Source organism: Mustela nivalis (assembly GCF_964662115.1).
Source record: "Mustela nivalis genome assembly, chromosome: 14".
Lineage (NCBI taxonomy): Eukaryota > Metazoa > Chordata > Mammalia > Carnivora > Mustelidae > Mustela > Mustela nivalis.
The window spans coordinates 84,542,546-84,557,593 of record NC_139033.1 but is presented as its reverse complement, the minus strand read 5'-3'; the positions used below and the strand labels follow the sequence as shown (position 1 = coordinate 84,557,593).

General features: G+C 41.8%; 1 long non-coding RNA gene and 2 gene segments (V, D, J or C); 2 read left to right on the top strand and 1 right to left on the bottom strand.

The window, feature by feature from the left end:
- LOC309847518 (immunoglobulin lambda-1 light chain-like) overlaps positions 1–15,048 on the top strand; it is a 1,783,291-nt gene that overhangs the window by 1,268,458 nt on the left and 499,785 nt on the right.
- Positions 1–15,048, bottom strand: part of LOC309847526 — a 712,223-nt gene that overhangs the window by 199,152 nt on the left and 498,023 nt on the right. The window lies entirely within an intron of this gene.
- LOC309847513 (immunoglobulin lambda-1 light chain-like) overlaps positions 1–15,048 on the top strand; it is a 1,777,964-nt gene that overhangs the window by 1,268,458 nt on the left and 494,458 nt on the right.

Genomic DNA, 15,048 nt, shown 5'->3' with positions numbered 1-15,048 from the left:
TCCATTAGCATGATAAATTCTTTTCCACCCCCTCACTTTAAATCTGGAGGTGTCTTCGGGCTTAAAATGAGTTTCTTGGAGGCAACATATAGATGGGTTTTGTTTTTTTATCCATTCTGATACGCTGTGTCTTTTGACAGGGGCATTTAGCCCATTCACATTCAGGGTAACTATTGAGAGATATGAATTTAGTGCCATTGTATTGCCTGTAAGGTGACTGTTATTGTATATGGTCTCTGTTCCTTTCTGATCTACCACTTGTAGGCTCTCTCTTTGCTTAGAGGACCCCTTTCAATATTTCCTGTAGAGCTGGTTTGGTATTTGCAAATTCTTTCAGTTGTTGTTTGTCCTGGAAGCTTTTAATCTCTCCTTCTATTTTCAATGATAGCCTAGCTGGATATAGTATTCTGGGCTGCATGTTTTTCTCGTTTAGTGCTCTAAAAATATCATGCCAGCTCTTTCTGGTCTGCCAGGTCTCTGTGGATAAGTCAGCTGCCAATCTAATATTTTTACCATTGTATGTTACAGACTTCTTTTCCCGGGCTGCTTTCAGGATTTTCTCTTTGTCACTGAGACTTGTAAATTTTACTATTAGGTGACGGGGTGTGGGCCTATTCTTATTGATTTTGAGGGGCGTTCTCTGAACCTCCTGAATTTTGATGCTCGTTCCCTTTGCCATATTGGGGAAATTCTCCCCAATAATTCTCTCCAGTATACCTTCTGCTCCCCTCTCTCTTTCTTCTTCTTCTGGAATCCCAATTATTCTAATGTTGTTTCGTCTTATGGTGTCACTTAATTCTCGAATTCTCCCCTCGTGGTCCAGTAGCTGTTTGTCCCTCTTTTGCTCAGCTTCTTTATTCTCTGTCATTTGGTCTTCTATATCACTAATTCTTTCTTCTGCCTCATTTATCCTAGCAGTTAGAGCCTCCATTTTTGATTGCACCTCATTAATAGCTTTTTTGATTTCAACTTGGTTAGATTTTAGTTCTTTTATTTCTCCAGAAAGGGCTTTTATATCTCTCGAGAGGGTTTCTCTAATATCTTCCATGCCTTTTCGAGCCCGGCTAGAACCTTGAGAATTGTCATTCTGAACTCTAGATCTGACATATTACCGATGTCTGTATTGATTAGGTCCCTAGCCTTCGGTACTGCCTCTTGTTCTTTTTTTTGCGTTGAATTTTTACGTCTTGTCATTTTGGCCAGATAAGAGTAAATGAAGGAGCAAGTAAAATACTAAAAGGGTGGCAACAACCCCAGGAAAATATGCTTTAACTAAATTAGAAGAGATCCCAAATCGTGAGTGGGGAGAAAGGGGATAAAAAGAGGTTCAAAAAGAAAGAAAGAAAAAAAAAGAAAAGAAAAAAAATTTTTTAAAAAAAGAAAACACCTGAGAAAAATGTAAAAAAGAAAAAATATATATATTAGATAAACTAGTAAAAAATCGTTAAAAAAGAAAAAGGTAACAGTTAAAAAAAAAAAAAATTTACCCGAAGGCGAGAAGAAAAAGAAGAAAAAAAAAAAATGAAAAAGAAAAAATTAAATTAACTGCAAGACTAAAAAAAAATCACAGGAAAAAAGCCATGAGTTCCATGCTTGGCTTTCTTCTCCTCTGGAATTCTGCTGCTCTCCTTGGTATTGAAACCGCACTCCTTGGTAGGTGAACTTGGTCTCGGCTGGATTTCTTGTTGATCTTCTGGGGGAGGGGCCTGTTGTAGTGATTCTCAAGTGTCTTTGCCCCAGGCGGAATTACACCTCCCTTACCCGGGGCCGGGGTGAGTAATCCGCTCGGGTTTGCTTTCAGGAGCTTTTGTTCCCTGAGCGCTTTCCGTAGAGTTCCGGAGGACGGGAACACAAATGGCGGCCTCCTGGTCTCCGGCCCGGAGGAGCCGAGAGCCCAGGGCCCCACTCCTCAGTGCGCCCTCAGAGAACAGCGCCCAGTTACTCCCGTCTGCCTGACCTCCGGCCGCGCTCCGAGCTCACCGAGCCTGCGAACGGTTCAAGGTAACACCGAGCTGCGAGCTTACTGTCGGCTCTGTTTCTGTAGCCGGCTTTCCCGTTCCAATACCCGCAAGCTCTGCGACACTCAGACACCCCCGATCCTTCTGTGACCCTGCGGGACCTGAGGCCACGCTGACCCCGCGTGGGCTTTGCCCCGGTTTAGCCTCTGGAGCGATGTCCCTCAGCGGAACAGACTTTTAAAAGTCCTGATTTTGTGCGCGGTTGCTCCGCCGCTTCCCGGGAGCCGGCCCCTCCCCCCGGGGTCTATCTTCCCGTCGCTTTGGATTCACTTCTCCGCCGGTCCTACCTTTCAGAAAGTGGTTGTTTTTCTGTTTCCAGAATTGCTGTTCTTCTTCTCTTCGGTCTGCCGATGAATTTTCAGGTGTTTGCAATCTTTAGATAAGCTATCTAGCTGATCTCCGGCTAGCTGAAGCAGTCTCAGCTTGCTACTTCTCCGCCATCTTGACTCCTCGCTCCATATTCTTTCAATTATTCCCAACATGGTGCTTCCCACAGCTGCTCCTTCCACCCTCCCCTTCTGGGTCCCTTTCAGAGCAGGCCCTACCCTTAATCTCCTCTGTCCTCAAGTCCCCTCTCAAGTTACTAAATCAGTGGTCAGCTGAGGACTGTCAGAGTCTGGAAATGGGTACCCTTTTGCATAAAGAATACCCTCTTTTACATGGGGACAATACAGAGGATAAGGCAAGCTTGAGACAGCCTGACTTCTCTATGGGTACCAAGGGCTGTGTCCTCATAACCTGAGACCTTCTTTTCTTCATTTTCATTTCTATCTGCTCACATAGGGAAATTATATGAGGTCTTGGGATCTTTCCAGGTATTATCAGCCTTTAAGACTGAGAAACCCTCAAAGTTAACACCCCATCACCCACGAGTGTCTGTTTTTGCAGGTTCCCTTTCCGAGTCTGCCCTGATCCAGCCATCCTCCCTCTTGAAATCTTTGGGAATAAGATCCAGACTCACCTGGACCCTGAGCTGTGGGTTCAGTGTTGGGAGATATGTCATAGGCTGGTACCAGCAAATGCCAGGCAAACCTCTACAATATCTCCTGAGCTTCTACTCAGTCTCAGAAAATCACCAAGGCCCTAGGGTTACCAGCTGCTTCTCTGGCTCCAAAGATATATCTGCCAATGAAGGGCTTCTGATCATCTCTGGTCTGCAGTCTGAGGAAAAGGATGACAATTACTGTGTTGTTATAAATAATGGTGCTTCTCACAGTGACACTGGCATAATGGTAAGTAGAACAAAAGCACTGACCTGGTCTGAATGGTACCCAAGAGGGTGTGGAGGGTGTAGCTGTGAGAACAAGCACAAGATCCTGCCGAGAAGCTTCTTCAAGGCACTAGAATCCTCTGTCAATTTTCCATCAATGAATCTTTAGACTTAGGCAAAAATGTAGAATAAGTATAAGAAGAAGGAGGAGAAGGAGCAAGCAAAATCACAGCAAAACTAAACTTATACCAGTAGAAGAAATAAAGAACTCTACCAGCTTCCTTGTTCAGAAAAAGTGCCCAATCCCAGCATGTGGACACTCCTATACACATGGCTTCTTCTCCTGATGTTACTGAGAGAGCTTCCCTCCCTTCCTCATCTGAGGGGATGGCTGACATGCACTGTGCTCCTGATATGAGGCAGGAAGATGGCAAATGCAGACCTGGGAAAGGTCAAGGCCCAGAGTTGACCTGCATCACTGATGTGGAATCTGTGTCTCTCACTGTCATGTCAAGGAGATGAGGGTTAGACATGAAGAATATTTGCTAAATGAGGCCAGCAAACCTATATTCAGATCTGGGGAAGGAGAGAGGGGGAGAATCCAGCATTCCTAGGAAACCGCTGACTGCCAAAAGTGACTTCCCACAGGTGACACCACTCAACTGACATGAACTCCAATAGGTGCGTTTCCAGAGTTCATGGGATGTGATGTGTGCCTTCTTCTCCTTTTCTACTCTGTAGAAGCTTTTAAGCCTCTAGAGTGTCAGCCAGAATTGTGGAGTATCAAAAACCCCCTTCAATATGCAACATCACTCCCACTGAAGCTCTCAGTAGGGTCCAATGAGGAGTTCACCTCTGTCACACAGAGTATTTAAGATTTCCATGATGGTGGGTAACAAGGTCTCCCAGGCAAAGCCCACATGTCTGTGAGCTAGTCCAGCAGTGATGTATCTTCAGGAGTTAAAGGCAAATATTCCTGTTTCTGGCTTTTCAACATGACCTCCTTGATCACCCCTGATTCCAGACTGAGGATAAAACTGATTCTCACCATAACAGAGGTGAGCACAGGCCCACTGCCACCAGGAGCTATCCTTCCACATCTGTCCCCCATCTAAGCTCTGACCCATCTTCCCCCATCCTTGTCTGTGACTAACATCAGCACTGCTTCTCTGGTGTCACTTGTGCTTCAGAAACCAGAAAACTCCACATACTTTATTCTGTCTATCTTATGAGCTCAATGAAGATAAATTACTTTGAAGATGCCTAGATGGGAGTGGCTGGGTGGCTCAGTGGATTAAAGCCTCTGCCTCGACCCATGTCATGATCCCAGGGTCCTGGAATCGAGCTCCACGACAGGCTTTTTGCTCAGTGGGGATCCTGATTCCTCCTCCTCCTCCTCTCTCTTCCTCCTCCTGCCTCTCTGCCTACTTGTGATCTCTGTTTGTCAAATAAATAATTTAAAATTCTTAAAAAAAAAAAACGATTCCTAGATGTGGGGGGGTGCTGGGTTGCTCAGTGCATTAAGCCTATGCCTTCAGCTCAGGTCATGATCTCAGGGTCCTGGTATCAAGCCCCACACTGGGCTCTCTACTCAGTGGGGAGCCTGCTTCCTCCCTCTCTTTCTGCCTTCCTCTCTGTCTACTTTGTGACCTCTCTGTCTGTCAAATAAATAAATAAAATATTTAATAATTAAAAAAAGATGCCTAGATTGTACAGTTTGTTTAGCATCTGCATTAGGCTTAGGTCTTTATCCTGCAGCTCTGTGATCAAACTCAGCATCAGACTCTCTGCTCAGGGGGTTTCTACTTCTCCCTCTCCTTCTTCACCCCTCCTGTAATGTTCTCTCTCTCTCTCTCTTTCTCAAATAAATAAAATCTTAAAAAAAAAAAAAAGAAAATGGGGGAGACAAGATGGCGGGAAGTAGAAGGAGGTGCCTTTTCAACCTGTACCCTAAAGTGAGTTGATTACCTACCAAATAATTCCGATCACCCATGAAATCAGCCTGAGATCAGAATTATACACGTCTGGATCTCTATAGGGGCAGAAGACACCAGTGGGCAGGTAAAGCAGAGTGGGAACGTGGGACTGGTATCAAAAGATAAACAAAAGGGGGATGGAGCCACCAGAGGCAACAGAATGGAAAGTAATACCCCAATCTGAGAGTGCCCTGCATCTGGTGACCAGCATTAACTTGGAGTCTGGTTGAAAGCACTCAAAGAGCAAAGGATTGCAGGGGGAAATTGTGGGAATCTGGGCAGCTAGGGACAGGGGCTTAAGTCCCCCGATCCAGGAAAACCTCCCCTGGTGCTGAGCCAAAGAGAGTGTGGCAGAGAAACCAGGTCTTGGTCCTGAGCCGCCAGCGCACCTGAGAACTCGAGGGGTGAGGCTCCTGCAAGGGGCTGGGAGTCTGGCCAGATGGCAGAGGATCCAGAGCCCGACTGCAGGTGCTACAGACCCTGAGATGCATGCGCCCCACCCCTCCCCTGAGAGAGGTGTGTGAAGCCAAAAGCCCCCATCCCCCCGTGCTCTTATAACCGCATCATTCCACCAGAGTCTGAGACACGCGCACACGTGTGCCCCACACACTCTCCTGAGAGAGGTGTGCAAAGGCCCAGCCTGGTCTCTGGGACTCGTGCCATTCCACTAGAGCCTGAGATGGGCGTGCGCCAGACCATCAACCTCCACTGAGAGAGGTGCGCCTAAGTCCGGTGCTCTTAGACCCAGAAAGACCAGGCACTCCCAGCCCAGGCCAGGGGAAAATCTCAGCATGCAATCACTGCTTGGAACCTCTCTGGCAGTCTGGAGCTGCCCAGACAGCTGCCACTGCCTTGGTTTTGGGTACAAACAGAAGATCCTGCATTCCCAGGGACCATGACTCAGAACCTGCTCTGCCAGCAACCAAGGGGGAGTTTATTTGGGCTCTGCAGCCAGACTGAGGCTTCTCTCTAAAAGGGAGGTCAGGGTGCAGTTTGCTTTCTTCTAAACTTAGATAAACCGTCAAAAGCGGTCAAAACGAGAGAATAAAAAGTGAACAAACATAAAAACCTCCAGAGAACAAAAGCTTGAAAAAACCAGCTTCCTCAGAGCCCACCCCCATGAGGTGGGCAGGAGGACTTAACTCAGGGAACATCATTGACTGAAAACTCACGTGGCAGACTCCTCCCCCAGAAAACCAACCAGGAAAGAAAAAAAAAAAAAAAAAAGACTACAAGAGAACAACCACCACTACTTCATAAGACAACTTTTATTTTTAACTCGTTCCCACTATTCTGGTTCATTATTTTTTATATTGATAAATTTTTAACCTATTTACCATCACAGTGAGATGTCCAGTACACCAAATTCCATAATAACCTTCTAACCTGAACTTTTTGATACATACACCTGTGTTTTCTTTTGCATTTCTATCTTTTTATACTTTTTTATTAGTTTAGTTTAGTCTAGTTTATTGCTTTTTATTTTTATTTTCTAATATTCATACAAAGTTAAACTTCAACGTATTCCCCTTTCCCCAATCAATACTACCCCTATAGGTAAACCAATTTTTAATTCCCCTTTATCTTAGGAAAGTTGAGTACTTTAACAAAGATATCAAGATACATCCAGGAAGAATTGAAACAACCTTTCTCGCCCAAACTGAGAAACCACTCTCCCATCTTTTTCTTCCACCAGTGTTTTGTGTTTTTGTGTTTGTCCTGATAGTATATAACTCTTATACTTGGGGTTCTTTTTGACAAGGTTCTTCCTTTATTTGCTTATATATATATATATTTTTTTTTCTCTGGTCATATACTTTTATCAGTCTTTCTGTCTGTCTGTTTTTGATTGTATACTTCATAAATCTTACCTTGGGGCCCATTTGGGTTGAGCCTTCTCTTTATCTTCCTTTTTTTTTCCTGTCTCTCTCTCTCTTTTTTTCTTTTTCTTTTCTTTTTTAATCTCATTTGGGTGGGGAACCCTGATTGCTCAGAAGTGTTCCAGGGTGCACCTTGACTGCACCATGGTCAATACATCCAGCTACATCTGTTCAGTCATCTCTCACTTAAATGACTAGGAGGAGGAATGCCCAACAGAAGAAAAATACTAAGGATGGGCCTACTGAAACAGAGCTAATGGCTACCGACATAGACAATATGTCAGAAAGAGAATTCAGGCTAACAATTATCCAGGCAATAGCTAGGTTGGAGAAAGCCATGGATGACCAAATGGAATTGATTAGGGCCAAACTGAAAGCGCCCAGACAGGATGTTCACAATGTTAGGGCTGAGCAGAAAGGTACCGAGGATGAGGGTCACAATGCTCTCAATGAGTTCCGATCTAATCTAAGCTAGGGTAACTGAGACGGAAGATAGAATTAGTGATCTGGAGGACAAACAGATAGAGAGAAAGGATCAGGAGGAAGCATAGAACAAACAGCTTAGAAGCCACGAAAACAGAATCAGGAAAATAAATGATGCCATGAAATATTCCAATGTCATAATTAGTCGAATCCATGAAGGGGAAGAGAAAGAAAGAAGTCTAGAAGATATAGTGGGAAAAGTTCATGAAAATTCTCCCAATCTCGTGAATGGAACTAGCGTTCATGTACTAGAGGTCGAACAGTCTCCACCCAAGATTATACATTCCAAAACAAACAAACAAACAAACAAACAAAAAACATCAAGGCACCTGATAGTCAAATTTAGGAATCATAATGTAGGTATAATCTCTTGAAAGCCGCTAGGACAAAGAGGCTCCTTACTTACAGATGAAAGCCCATCAGAATAATGTCAGACCTGGCAAGCCAGAAAGGGCTGGCAAGATATATTCAGGGCATTAAATGAGAAGAGCATGCAGCCAAGAATATTTTATCCAGCAAGACCGACATTGAAAATGGATGGAGAGATAGAGTTTCCTAGACTGGCAAGGTTTAAAAGACTATGCAACCACCAAGCCAACACTGCAGCAAATATTAAGGGGGGTTCTATAAAATAGGAAAAATCCTAAGAATAGCATTGAACAGAAACACATAGACAATCTACGGAAAGAAAGACTACAAAGGTAACACAATGTCAATAAAAACGTATCTATCAATAATCACTCTCAATATGAATGGCTGAAATGCACCCATAAAATGACACAGGGTTGTAGATTGAATAAAATGGCAGGAACCATCCATATGTTGTCTGCAAGAGACCCATATCGAACCTAAAGATACACCCAGACTAAAAGTGAAGGGATGAAGAAGCATCTTTCATGCCAATGGGCTTCAAAAGAAGTCTGGGGTAGCGATTCTCATATCAGACAAATTAGATTTTTTTTATGGTTTTAAATTTTTTTTTATTTTTTATAAACATATATTTTTATCCCCAGGACAAATTAGATTTTAAACTAAAGACTCTGGTCAGAGTTACATAAGGACACTACACCATTCTTTTTTTTTTATTTATTTATTTTCAGCATAACAGTATTCATTATTTTTGCACCACACCCAGTGCTCCATGCAATCTGTGCCCTCTATAACACCCACCACCTGGTACCCCAACCTCCCACCCCCCAGCCACTTCAAACCCTCAGATTGTTTTTCAGAGTCCATAGCCTCTCATGGTTCACTTCCCCTTCCAATTTCCCTCAACTTCCTTATCCTCTCCATCTCCCCTTGTCCTCCATGCTATTTGTTATGCTCCACAAATAAGTAAAGCCATATGATAATTGACTCTTTCTGCTTGACTTATTTAACTCAGCATAATCTCTTTCAGTCCTGTCCATTTTATTGCAAAAGTTGGGTATTCATTTTTACTGATAGAGACATAATACTCCATAGAGTATATGGACCACATTTTCCTTATCCATTTGTCCATTGAAGGGCATCTTGGTTCTTTCCATGGTTTGGTGACTGTGGCCATTGCTGCTATAAACACTGGGGTACAGATGACCCTTCTTTTCACTACATCTGTATCTTTAGGATAAATATCCAGGTGTGCAATGTCAGGTCATAGGGGAGTTCTATTTTTAATTTCTTGAGGAATCTTCACACTGTTCTCCAAAAAGGCTGTATCAACTTGCATTCCCATCAACAGTGTAAGAGGGTTCCCCTTTCTCCACATCCTCTCGAGCACATGTCATTTCCAGTCTTGCTAATTTTGGCCATTCTAACTGGTGTAAGGTGATATCTCAATGTGGTTTTAATTTGATTCTCCCTGAGGGCTAGTGATGATGAACATATTTTCATGTGTCTGATAGCCATTTGAATGTCTTCATTAGAGATGTGTCTGCTGATATCTTCTGCCCGTTTTTTGATATGATTGTCAGTTTTGTGTATGTTGAGTTTCAGCAGTTCTTTATAGATGCCTGATATCAACCATTTGTCTATACTGTCATTTGCAAATATCCATGGGTTGTTTTGTGCACTGTTTCCTTTGCTGTGATGAAGCTTTAGATTTTGATGATGTCCCAAAAGTTTATTTTTGCTTTTATTTCCTTTGCCTTTGGAGACATATCTTGAAGAATTTGCTGTGGCTGATATCGAAGAGATTATGTTCTCCTCTAGGATTCTGATGGATTCCTATCTCACATTGAGGTCTTTTATCCATTTTGAGTTTATCTTTAGTACAGAGTAAGAGAATGGTCGAGTTTCATTCTTCTACATATAGCTGCCCAGTTTTCCCAGCACCATTTATTGAAGAGATTGTCTTTTTTCCACTGTATATTTTTTCCTGTATTGTCGAAGATTATTTGACCATAGATTTGAGGGTCCATATCTGGGCTCTCTACCCTGCTCCACTGGTCTATGTGTCTGTTTCTATGCCAGTACCATGCTGTCTTGGTGATCACAACTTTGTAGTAAAGCTTGAAATCCGGTAGCCTGATGCCCCCAGTTTTATTTTTGTTTTCCAACATTTCCTTAGCGATTCAGAGACCCTACCAAAAAGGCGAATTTCAGATCAATATCACTGATGAATATGGATGCTAAGATTCTCAACAAGATCCTAGCAAACAGGTTCAAACAGCACATTAAAAATATTATGAACCATGACAAGGTGGGATTCATCCCTAAGATACAAGGATGGTTCAAGATTCACAAATCAATCAATGTGATACAACAAATTAATATGAGAAGAGAGAAGAACTCCACGGTCCTCTCAATCAATGCAGAAAAAGCATTTGACAAAATCCAGCATCCATTCCTTATTAAAACGCTTCAAAGTATAGGGATAGAGGGAACATTCCTGAACTTCATAAAATCTATTTATGAAAGATCCACAGCAAATATCATCCTCAATGGGAAAAAGCTCGCAGCCTTCCTGTAGAGATCAGGAACATGGCAAGGATGCCCACTCTCACCACTCTTGTTCAACATAGTATTAGAAGTCCTAGAAACAGCAATCAGACAACAAAGAGAAATAAAAGGTATTCAAATTGGCAATGAAGAAGTCAAACTCTCTCTCTTCGCAGATGACATGATTCTTTATATGGAAAACCCAAGACTCCACTCCCAAACTAATAGAACTCATACAACAATTCAGCAATGTGGCAGGATACAAAGTCAATGTACAGAAATCAGTGGCTTCCTTATACACTATCAATGAAAATTCAGAAAGGGAAATGAGAGAATTAATTCCATTTACAATAGCACCAAGAACCATAAGATACCTGGGAATAAACCTAACCAAAGAGTAAAGGATCTGTACTCGAGGAACTACAGATCACTCTTGAAAGAAATGAATAAGACACAAAAAGATGGAAGACCATTCCATGCTCTTGGATCAAAAGAATAAACATTGTCAAAATGTCTATACTGCCTAGAGCAATCAATAATTTTAAGGCCATTCTGATAAAAATTCCATGGTATTCTTCAAAGAGCTAGAGCCAAATATCCAAAAATTTATATGGAGTCAGAAGATACACTACATCATTCTCAAAGGGACTATCCACCAAGATGATCTAACAATTGTAAATATCTTTGCTCCCAATATGGGAGCAGCCAATTACATCTGAAAGCTGTTAATCAAGATAAAGAGTCATATTTATATGAATACATTAATAGTAGGAGATCTTAGCATGCCTCTCTCAGAAATAGGAAGATCATTGAAGCAGAAAATCAATCAAGAAATAAGAGCATTGAGGGGAGGAGTCAAGATGGCGGAGAAGTAGCAGGCTGAGACTACATCAACTAGCAGGAGATCAGCTAGATAGCTTATCTAAAGATTGCAAACACCTGCAAATCTATCGGCAGATCAAAGAGAAGAAGAACAGCAATTCTGGAAACAGAAAAACAACCACTTTCTGAAAGGTAGGACTAGTGGAGAAGTGAATCCAAAGCGACTGGTAGATAGACCCCGGGGGACGGGCCAGCTCCCGGCAAGCGGCGGGACAACAGAGCACAAAATCAGGACTTTTAAAAGTCTGTTCCGCTGAGGGACATCGCTCCAGAGGCTAAACTGGGGTGAATCCCACGCGAGGTCAGCGTGCCCTCAGGTCCCACAGGGTCACAGAAGGATCGGGGGTGTATGAGTGTCACAGAGCTTGCGGGAATTAGAATGGGAAAGCTGGCTACAGAGACAGAGCCGACAGTAAGATCACAGCTTGGGGTTGCCTTGAAACGGCCACAGGCTCGGTGAACTCGGAGCGCGGCCAGAGGTCAGGCAGATGGGAGATACTGGGCGCTGTTCTCTGAGGGCGCACTGGGTAGTGGGGACCCAGGCTCTCAGCTCCTCTGGGCCGGAGACCAGGAGGCCGCCATTTGTATTCCCATTCTCTGGAACTCTACAGAAAGTGCTCAGGGAACAAAAGCTTCTGAAAGCAAACCCAAGCGCATTACTCAGCCTGGCCCCTGGTAAGGGCAGTGCAATTCCGCCTGGGGCAAAGACACTTGAGAATCATTACAACAGGCCCCTCCCCCAGAAGATCACAAGAAATCCAGCCAAGACCAAGTTCACCTACCAAGGAATGCGGTTTCAATACCAAGGAGAGCAGCAGAATTCCAGAGGAGGAGAAAGCAAAGCATGGAATTCATGGCTTGCTCCCTGTGATTTTTTTAGTCTTGCAGTTAATTTAAATGTTTTCTTTTTCATTTTTTTTCTCTTCTTCTGCTAAACTTTTTTTTTAACTTTTACCCATTATTTTTTTAACGTTTTTTTTTATATAATTTTTTATTTTTTATAAACATATATTTTTATCCCCAGGGGTACAGGTCTGTGAATCACCAGGTTTACACACTTCTAGTTTATCTAATATATATATATTTTTCTTTTTTATATTTTTCCTTATTCATTTTCTTTTTTTAATTCTTTTCTTTTCTTTTTTCTTTCGTTCTTTTTGAGCCTCTTTTTATCCCCTTTCTCCCCACTCACGATTTTGGATCTCTTCTAATTTGGTTAAAGCATATTTTCCTGGGGTTGTTGCCACACTTTTAGTATTTTACTTGCTCTTTCATATATTCTTATCTAGACAAAATGACAAGGTGGAAAAATTCACCACAAAAAAAAAAAAAAAAAGAACAAGAGGAAGTACCGAAGGCTAGTGACCTAATCAATACAGACATTGGTAATATGTCAGATCTAGAGTTCAGAATGACAATTCTCAAGGTTCTAGCCGGGCTCGAAAAAGGCATGGAAGATATTAGAGAAACCCTCTCGAGAGATATAAAGGCCCTTTCTGGAGAAATAAAAGAACTAAAATCTAACCAAGTTGAAATTTTAAATAAAGGCTATAATGAGGTGCAATAAAAAATGGAGGCTCTCACTGCTAGGATTAATGAGGCAGAAGCAATAATTAGTGATATAGAAGACCAAATGACAGAGAATAAAGAAGCTGAGCAAAAGAGGGACAAACAGCTACTGGACCACGAGGGGAGAATTTGAGAGATAAGTGACACCATAAGATGAAACAACATTAGAAAAATTGGGATTCCAGAAGAAGAAGAAAGAGAGAGGGGAGCAGAAGGTATACTAGAGAGAATTATTGGGGAGAATTTCCACAATATGGCAAAGGGAATGAGCATCAAAATTCAGGAGATTCAGAGAATGCCCCTCAAAATCAATAAGAATAGGCCCACACCCCGTCACCTAATAGTAAAAATTACAAGCTTTAGTGACAAAGAGAAAATCCTGAAAGCAGCCCGAGAAAAGAAGTCTGTAACATACAATAGTAAAAATATTAGATTGGCAGCTGACTTATCCACAGAGACCTGGCAGGCCAGAAAGAGATGGCATGATATTTTCAGAGCACTAAACGAGAAAAACATGCAGCCAAGAATACTATATCCAGCTAGGCTATCATTGAAAATAGAAGGAGAGATTAAAAGCTTCCAGGACAAACAAAAACTGAAAGAATTTGCAAACACCAAACCAGCTCTACAGGAAATATTGAAAGGGGTCCTCTAAGCAAAGAGAGAGCCTACAAGTTGTAGATCAGAAAGGAACAGAGAAAATATGCAGTAACAGTCACCTTACAGGCAAAAAAATGGGACTAAATTCAATAGTTACCCTGAATGTTAATGGGCTAAATGCCCCAATCAAAAGACACAGGGTATCAGAATGGATAAAAAAACAAAACCCATCTATATGTTGCCTCCAAGAAACTCATTTTAAGCCCGAAGACATCTCCAGATATAAAGTGAGGTGGTAGAAAATAATTTACCATGCTAATGGACATCAGAAGAAAGCAGGAGTGGCAATCCTTATATCAGATCAATTAGATTTTAAGGCAAAGACTATAATAAGAGAGGAGGAAGGACACTATATCATATTCAAAGTGTCTGTCCAACAAGAAGATCTGACAATTTTAAATATCTATGCCCCCAATGTGGGAGCAGTTAACAATATAAACCAATTAATAACAAAATCAAAGAAACACATCAACAATAATATAATAATAGTAGGGGACTTTAACACTCCCCTCACTGAAATGGACAGATCATCAAAGCAAAAGATCAGCAAGGAAATAAAGGCCTTAAACAAGACACTGGACCAGATGGACATCACAGATATACTCAGAACATTTCATCCCAAAGCAACAGAATACATTCTTCTCTAGTGCACATGGAACATTCTCCAGAATAGATCACATCCTCGGTCCTAAATCAGGACTCAACCGGTATCAAAAGATTGGTTTCATTCCCTGCATATTTTCAGACCACATTGCTCTGAAGCTAGAACTCAACCACAAGAGGAAGTTTGGAAAGAACCCAAATACATGGAGACTAAACAGCATCCTTCTAAAGAGTGAATGGGTCAACCGGAAATTAAAGAAATTGAAAAAAATCATGGAAACAAATGATAATGAAAATACAATGATTCAAAATCTGTGGGACACAACAAAGGTAGTCCTGAGAGGAAAATATATAGCGGTACAAGCTTTTCTCAAGAAACAAGAAAGGTCTCAGGTACACAACCTAACCCTACACCTAAGGGAGCTGGAGAAAGAACAAGAAAGAAACCCTGAGCCCAGCAGGAGAAGAAAAATCATAAAGATCAGAGCAGAAATCAATGAAATAGAAACCAAAAAAACAATAGTGCAAATCAACGAAACTGGGAGCTGGTTCTTTGAAAGAATTAATAAAATTTATAAACCCCTGGCCAGACTTCTCAAAAAGAAAAGAGAAAGGACCCAAATAAATAAAATCATGAATGAAAGAGGAGAGATCACAACTAACACCAAAGAAATACAAACTATTATAAGAACATACTATGAGCAACAGTATGCCAACAAATTTGACAATCTGGAAGAAATGGATGCATTCTTAGAAACATATAAACTCCCACAACTGGACCAGGAAGAAATAGAAAGCCTGAGGAGACCCATAACCAGTAAGGATATTGAAACAGTCATTAAAATTTT